We start from the raw sequence: 9090 nt of genomic DNA, 5'->3' as shown, positions 1-9090 counted from the left end.
ATTTGAAATATTCCCAACACAAACAAAATGATACATATTCAAAGTAATAGATACCCAAATACCATGATTTTATGACTACACATTCCATGCATGCATCAAAATATCACATGTATTGCTTACATATGTACAAACATTATATATCAATAAAAAACAAATAAGTAAATAATATTATCAGCTCAGATATCCCAAATCTCATCATCTAAGTTATATAAATTAGGTATAAATCAGTCTTTAGATATGCTCCGTGCTAAAGCATAATCCCCCTCCATCTGTGTACCCATAACACTGCAAAACAAAGTATAAGATCGAATACAACAAGATTTGTATAAACTTTCTATTGCTTTTGCAACAAGTTACCAAAAATTTATAGACTTAAAAAAACCCAAATTTATCTTATATTCCTGGAGATCAGAATTCTGAGATCTGTTTCACTGTGCTAAAGTCAAAATACTTGAAACAGGTATGGGATAACAGTTACTGGCATTTCTATTCTAATTGGGAGGAAAAAAAAAAAAACAGAAGAAATAAAGGGGTCCACAATCCCAAGCAAATTTGAAATCCAACTGAGCAAACTCTATTAGACTTCAAGGCTATCTTTTTGTATCTCAAGCTTCCATCCTCTGAATCCTTCTTTTTCTTCATAAATTATAGTATGTGATTGCAGCTGAATAACTTTATCAGCCTGTTTCCTACCTGTAAAATTTTGGAACTACAACAGCCTTCTTTTATTTCCTCTTCCCTCTGTCCCTTTCAGTAAAAGCTTACAGAGTTTCTGCTGATATATCATTCTTAAAAACTTTGTGGTTCTCCTATGTATGTATTAGAACCCATATGTCACTTGACTCATCTTTTCAAAGAGACTTCTGTGTGACTGAATACTTTAATCTTGCAATACTTCTGAAGCACTTGCAAAAAGTTGTCCACTTACTCTCTTGGATTGCTCTCAAGAGCACTCTTTTCTGACAGTGAATCTTTTCATTTTGGCATCTTTTGCAATCTGGATAGACTGAAAATTTTTCAAATTATCAAGTCTTAGCTGCTTTTTGCCTTAATAATTCTCTCCTCAATTTATCTCTTTCCTCTCCCATTTGACTATAAGCAGCAAAAAGAAAAGAAAACACACAATATCTTAATACTTTGCTTTGAAATTTCCTCAGCTAAATATCCATGTTAATCATTTACAAGATTTTTACACATAACATCAAGACATAATTCAGCTAAGCTTTCTGTCATTATATAATAAAGATATTTATCCAGTTTCCAAAACATGTTCCTTATTTCCTTATGAGCTCTCACCAAGAGTCTTTAACATTTACATTTCCACTTACAGTCTGTTCAAAGCAATGTAGGCTTTTTCTATTATGTGCCTTAGAATTCTTCCAGACTCTACCCATTATCCAACTCCAATGCCACATCTACATTTTCGGTGATTTGTTACAGTCGTATCTCACTTCTACATGCCCAAAATATGTATGAGTTTCCTATTGCTATTATAATAAATCACCACAAACTTAGGGACTTGAAACAATACCAATGTATTCTCTTACACTTTTGGAGGTCAGAAGTCTGAAATCGGTTTAACTGAATTAAAGTCAAAGTGTCAGCAGTGCTGATTCCTTCTGGAGGCTCAAGGGGAAACTCCATTTTTATTTATTTATTTATTTTTATTTATTTATTTATTTATTTATTTATTTATTTATTTATGCTTTTTTCAGTTTCTAGAGACTACCTATATTCCTTGACTTGTGGTCCCTTCCTCCATCTTCAAAACATAACTCTCTTATCTCTGCTTCCAGTATCACATCACCTTTTCTCTGTAGAATATCTTCTCTGCCTTCCTGTTATGAAAACACTGAAGAGAAACTGTATGGCCCACACAGACAATCCAGAATAATCTCCCCATCCCAGTATCCTTAATCTGTGCACATCTACAAAGTCCCTTTTGCCATGTTAGTAACATAGATAGGTTCTGGGATTTTGGACTTTGTTATTTTGGAGTTCTACTATTCAGCCTACCATAGTATATTAAGAGGATAATATATCATGCCTAAGTAATGTTTATCCTAGACATGCAAATTTATTTTTAACATTCAAATACAAACAAATATAATTCACTACATTAACAACAACAACAAAAAAATGGCATATGATTGCCTCAACAGATGCAGGAAAAAAGGTGACAATATCAATATCCATTTGATTTTTAAGAAAATCTCAGCAAACTAGGAATAGAAGATAACTTCCTCAGCATGACAAAAACCATCTACCAAAAATATAGATAACATTATTGAGTTAAAAATGCATATTTTCAACCTAAGATGAGAAACAAACAAAGATTTTTATTCTCATCAGTTTTATTCAATATTTTCTGAGGGCTCTGGCCAGTGCCAAAAGGAAAGAAAGAAAGTGAAAGAAAGAAAGAAAGAAAGAGAGAGAGAGAGAGAGAGAGAAAGAAAGAAAGAAAGAAAGAAAGAAAGAAAGAAAGAAAGAAAGAAAGAAAGAAAGAAAGAAAGAAAGAAAGAGAGAGAGAGAAAGAAGAGAGAGAGGGAAGGAAGGAAGGAAGGAAGGAAGGAAGGAAGGAAGGAAGGAAGGAAGGAAGGAAGGAAGGAAGGAAGGAAGGAGAAAAGAAAAAGAAGAAAAGAAAAGAAAGAGAAAGAGGGAAAGGGGGGAAAGGGAGGGAAGGGAAGAGAAGGGAAAGGAAGGGAAGAGAAGGGAAAGCAGGGAGGGAGGGAAGGAGGGAGGGAGGGAAGGAGGGAGGGAGGAAGGAAGGAAGGAAGGAAGGAAGGAAGGAAGGAAGGAAGGAAGGAAGGAGGGAGGGAGGGAAGGAAGGAAGGAAGGAAGGGAGGGAGGGAGTTGGAAATGAAGGGAAACTATCTTTATTCACAAGTGATTTGATTATGAAAAAATGAAATATACAAAAAGGTGTTGAAACTAATTAATTTAGCACAGTTGCATGATACAAGATCAATAAATACAGATCAACTATATGTTTATATAGTTGCTTAAACAATTAGAAATTTAAACTTTTTTTAAATTAATTATTTTTTTTTTTTTGAGATGGAATCTCGCTCTGTCTCACACGCTGGAGTACAGTGGTGCAATCTCGGCTCACTGCAACCTCTGCCTTTCGGTTTCAAGTGATTCTCCTGCTCAGCCTCCAGAGTAGCTAGGATTATAAGTGTGTGCCACCACGCCCAGCTAATTTTTGTATTTTTAGTAGAAATGGTGTTTCGCCATATCAGCCAGGCTAGTCTTGAACTGCTGACCTCAAGCAATCTGCCCACCTCAGGCTCCCAAAGTGCTGGGATTACAAGCATGAGCCACCGCACCTGGCCAGAAATTTAAACTTTAAACAGTATTATTTGAAATAGCATAAAAAAATACAAAGTACTTAGGCATAAATCTGATTCAACAATTTGTAAGACCCATACACTGAAAATTCTAAAAAACTGATAAAAGAAAGTAATGACCTAAAGAAATGAAGAGATACATCCTCTTCATGAGTCAGAGACTCAGTATTAAGATGTTCATTTCTCCAAATTCATCAATAGGTTACACATAAATCTTCTCAAGATTTCAGAAGGCTTTTTTTGGAGAAATTGACATACTGATTATAAAACTTACATGAAAATTAAAAAGACATTTTATAGTCAAAACAAATTTGAAAAAGAAGAATACAGTTGGATGGCTAATACTATCAAATTTCAAGATTTATTTAAAAACTACAATATGGGCTGGGCACAGTGGCTCAGGCCTGTAATCCCAGCACTTTGGGAGGCCGAGGAGGACAGATCATGAGGTCAAGAAATTGAGACCATCCTGGCCAACATGGTGAAACCCCGTCTCTACTAAAAATATAAAAACTAGCTAGGCCTGGTGGCATGTGCCTGTAGTCCTAGCTACTCGGGAGGCTGAGACAGGAGAATCGCTTGTACCTGGTAGGCGGAGGTTGCAGTGAGTCAAGATTGCGCCACTGCACTCCAGCCTGGCAACAGAGCGAGACTCCATCTCAAAAAATAAATAAATAAATAAATAAATAAACAAACAAACAAACAAACAAAACCTACAATATGAAGCTGCTAATGTGTTAGTATAAAGATAAACAAGTATATCAAAAGAACAGAGTAGGAAATTCAGAAATAGATCCACCCTTATATTGACAACTGGTTTTTGACAATCGGAAGTGCAAAGATAATTTAATATAGAAAAGATAGTCTTTTTAATAAATAGTGCTAGAATTGGATATTCATATGCAAAAATATGAATTTCACTTGCAATATATATGAAATTAACTCAAAGTGGATAATTTACCTAAATATGAAATCTGAAACTATGAAACTTTTATAAAAATATATAATAAAAATCTTTGTGACCTTGGATTAGGCAAAGGTTTAGCTATGACACAAAAAGCACAATTTATTAAGGAAAAAATTGATGAACTTCATCAAATTTAAAATCTTCTACTTTTTAAAAGATACTGTTAAAAGAATAAATAACAATTCACAGGCTAGAAGAAAATATTGGCAAGGTATATTTCTATTAAAGAACTTGAATCTAGAATATTAAAAAAAAAAACTCTCAAAACTCAATAATAAGAAAGCAACCCAATAAAGAAATGAACAAAATATTTGAACACACTTCTCACCCACAAAGATATACAGATGACCAATAAGCACATGAAAAGACATCCATAGTCATTAGAGAAATGAAAATTCAAACCACAAAGAGGCATCACCGTACACCTATTCAATTGACTAAAATTAAGTAGACAGACAATACTAAGTGTTGACAAGGATGTGGAACAATTGAAACTCTCATACAAGGCTAGTGGGAATATAAAATTATACATCACTTTGAAAATCAGTTGGACTGTCTCTTAAATGTAAATCATACACTAGAGCTGTCTTAAAAACTGACAAGAAAAAATGGAAGAGAATTTATTCTCCCACATAATTGCAAAATCCAGATTAATTACACTTCAGGCAGTTCTGAATCCAGGTGCTCGGGACTCAAGTTACTTTTTCTATCTCTTGCTTTGTTTTCCTACACAGTTTCTCTCTACATGATGAATTCCAGAAGTGCTTGGTTTACATTCTACCAGCTTAGCAACTCCAGCAAAAAGAGCTTCTCTTTTCCAGTGGTTCTAGAGAATATCCTGGAATTGGTCTCATTAGTTTGGCTTACTTTGTACACACATTTCTTAGCCAGGGGAATACAAATTCCTTAGCCAGGGGAATAAAAAGCCCTGATTCACTAGGATTCAGTTAAATATACCTCCACATTCCAAAGAAGCATCATTCCACTCAATCCACATGAACTGACTCAGGTGATAGAAAAAAGTTCCCTCAAAGTTAAAGTGCTATTATCATAAGATGGGGCAATGGTTGTTGTGCAACATTAATTACTGAACAAAATTTTCTCAACCGGTAACTGATTGGGAAATGTCTTTTCTAGTCAGACGTATGTATCAATGCTATCTGGCATTGGGCATTGATAGTTTGTTCTACTCACTCTTCTTGGGAGAGCTCAATACCCTAAAAAATGAAAAGTATTTGTTATTCTCTGGCCACTACAACTGTCAATCTGTGTTCATGTTACCTTTTTTTTTTTATCTGTCAAAACAAGTTATTCAGAGCTTCAGATGGATGCCCCTTCCATAGACATCTTGCAAGTGCACCAAGCACACTGCATTGACTTAATTATGAAAAGCAAGTAGGGAAGTTTTCCATGACTACCAACCCAGACATCTCTCCTTCTCTGTTGCACTGACCTTCAGGGACAGGGCTTCTTTTGAATCTTTTGGGTCCTTTGCAATTCTTCCCTCACTTTAGTAATTTTTTATCAGAAATAGGCAAGAGTGTGGAAAGCTGTAGTATTTTCATAACCATAAAAGGCTATCTGGTGGAAGGTCGTCTGACTCTTTGCCTGCTTTCTATTGCTAAACTGCATAACATTTATTAAAACATCCCAAAAGCCAAATAGACTGATTGCTGGCACCAAGTTAATTTAAAGAGCTCAAGTAGAAAGATTACAGAACTGGAGAGCAATGAGAGCCACTTTCTGAGGAAAACTAAACAACCAGGAAAATAGTGGAAGTTTCGTAACTCTGCTTAAAGCCATGCAAATGAATGGGGCTTATTAAATATTTCTGGCACTTAGTCCTTTTGAATTGTGCCATATAAAAAGCAGCATTAGCGATGACTTACTAATATAAAAATCTATATGAGAGATATTAGCAAGAACTTACTAATCATTAGAGTTTGAAGCTGCTATATGGTTATATTAACAACTGCCTATTCTATTTCACAGAAGTCATTTCTATTTGAGTTCTTAAAGTCTGCTCTAGTTAACAAAAAAAAAAGTTCAAGATTTTCATGTACATGTTCATTGTTTTCTAAGTCATCTCTTAATGGGCTAGATTCTATTATTTCATTCAAAAAAATTCTAGACCATTCTGCCTGACTTTCAACAAAGGGTTAAAGTAGCAACACGAGGGAGTTAGTTGGTACCTTCCAGTTAACCTCTTACTGGGCCTTCTCTCTGGCACTGTTTGATGAGGACCATGGATATTTGCTGACTCTCAGGTAATGGGCTATTCAGCTGCTGTTTTAAGCCTGATCGTTCCACTAGTTCATCCTATAAAAAAAATTCAGAGGCTGTCAGCAGGTGGATTTAAGCATTGCAATGAGTTTAACAGTTTTGAAAACACATTCTTTTTACTGTTTTTACAGTTTAAAGAGCGTATGCATTATTACCTCTTACTTGAATTCTTTTTTGCTTTATAGAAAAACCTCATTTCAATAAAATTATGACAGACAATTTTGCCTCTATCCAGGAAGAAGCTGGACTACCTTGAATTTCATAAAAATTGTATATATTCTATATGTGCAGTTGGCATTTTTATGTCCTTTTTAGCAGTTTAGAGAAAGCTCCACCAATATTTTCAAGTCCACCTAGCTAGTAAGTGAAAGAACAGAAACTTGGATTCAGGTTTTCTGAGCAAGTCCACCAAGCTTTCCACCTTTACTCAAAAAAATAATAACGACCACTATATTTGCATAACACTTGGAAATACCAATAGCAGTTCACTTGCATGATCTCATTTGATCTTAAAGTGTAGTAAGTGTGAAGTAAGCAGGATAAGGTATTGAGGCTCCATTTTACAGATGTGGAAACCAAGACCCTAAGCAATGAGGGTGGGAGGGTTAAATGATTTACCTAAGATCACACAGCTTTCAAGTGGCAAAGTGAAATCTAGAAGCCAGGAACTAGAACTCTGCACTCACATCATTGCCTAGCTCTACAACAATAGCTTATTCATTGTTTTTCATTCAAATTCTTTCTCATTTTATCTGATTAAATTTTTGATAAACAGATTTTCCTCCATGAGGCAAGAAAACTGAACTACTTTGGGTTTTATGAGGATTTCAGAATATTTTTATAGGGAAAAAGCTTCTGTTGAAGAACTGTATTTGACAAAATCCAGAAAAATTCTGCAGGGATTGTGGCTGTGGTGGTGATGATGATGATGATGATGATGATGAAAAATAAGTGTCAATTATTTCCAATGTGTTTGTTAATTCAGCTTTAGCTTTTCAATCATGAAAATTTATATCCACCTTGTTTATAATGTTAGTGTATTTTTTTAATTTTTAAGAGAATTAATGATTTTATTGTGAGCACTATGGATTAACATTTGAGAGGTTTCTTTTAACAATCCATTAAGTTTTTATTTTTAAAAATTATTCAGAAAAAAATTATAATAAAATACTTTGTAAGCATAGAAAGGATCATTCAATGTGTATACACTCATTTCATTTTTGACATGGAGATTAAATAAAAGTTATTTTTAAATGGATTGTTAAATATTGTGTCAGAACAGTTTCTACTTAATTTCTCACTATAATGAAAAAAATACTGTTTACTTTGACTCTAAGTGGTATAACATAGAAATCTAAACACTCTTGAAAGATACCTGATTTAGTAGGAAGATAGTGGATAGATTGTCTGCATTGAACAATAATACAACTGTGACTTCGAGATTTAAAAAATTATCTGCAAATGTTAACATTAGTCAATATGAAGACATTCACTGAAAGATAATGAGGAGATAACATTCCCTCTTTTCTGGAAAGTAAGTTTCTTGTCAAAATAAAGTCTTATTTCTACTGAAAAGGTGTGTGTGTGTGTGTGTGTGTGTATGGTAACACTTTGCCAACTACTGGGTACAATTCATGTGTATAGCATCTTTAAAATTATTACCCCATGAGAGAGTTAAAATTATATCAATTGTTTGGTTTCCTTTAGCCTTTAGTGTCTGATTACTAGACAATAGAGCTTCATGGATAATAAAAATGCAATTTCCAATAAAAAATTTTTAAAAACTCTAGCTGTGCCAAAGTTCTGAGGGTTTCATGTTGTGCAACAAAGCCACTGGCTTTCAAACAGTGCCACAACTCCAGCACCTTGTGCCAGATACTACATTTACTCAAGGTCATTTGGACAAAAGTAATGAAAAATATTAAAGCAATGTTTACATAGCAGATATGCAATATCAATCATGTTATGTACATTGGTGATAAGAGTAAGAAGTTGATTGCTTGGGAGGAAAGTTACATTTTCTCCTAAGTAGTGGAAAATTACCAGTACACACTATGTTGGCATTTTCTACCTAACTTTATTCCTTTATTTTTTTTCATGCAGCTCCACTGTAAACCATTATGATAATTATTATAATATATATGCACACATACAAATACATATAATCAGAAATGTTTTCTAGAAGTGATCTGAAAGCCAAAGAAATATGGTGATAAACTATAAATTATACCTTATTCAGTCTATTTCTCTGATGAGATAAAAGGGCAAAGTGTGTGAGCAGTAATTATGCACAGGAAATGCTTATTAGAAATGCCTCAAATGGCAGACCACTATCCAATCTTACTCTTCCTGGTCTTACTCTAACAAATTCTATAGGATTCTAACTGCAAGTGAATATTGCTCAGTTCATCTTAACAATATATCATAAGCCTGAGCTCCACCAATAGGTTCAAGCTGAGACATGTCTTGTGGCCCCAAACGTGGTTTCCT

At 34.2% G+C, this 9090-nt stretch overlaps 1 long non-coding RNA gene across 2 annotated transcripts in view; it reads right to left on the bottom strand.

The window, feature by feature from the left end:
* Nucleotides 1–4379: 4379 nt before the first annotated feature.
* LOC107127971 (uncharacterized) overlaps nt 4380–9090 on the bottom strand; it is a 31744-nt gene continuing 27033 nt past the window's right edge. For both annotated transcript variants that reach the window (XR_012426690.1, XR_006693601.2), the window contains one exon: nt 4380–6636. This is a non-coding gene — a long non-coding RNA (uncharacterized lncRNA). The remainder of the gene's footprint in view (nt 6637–9090) is intronic.

This window comes from Macaca fascicularis, chromosome 17 (genome assembly GCF_037993035.2).
Source record: "Macaca fascicularis isolate 582-1 chromosome 17, T2T-MFA8v1.1".
NCBI classification, from domain to species: domain Eukaryota; kingdom Metazoa; phylum Chordata; class Mammalia; order Primates; family Cercopithecidae; genus Macaca; species Macaca fascicularis.
This window is presented reverse-complemented; position numbering and strand designations above follow the sequence as displayed.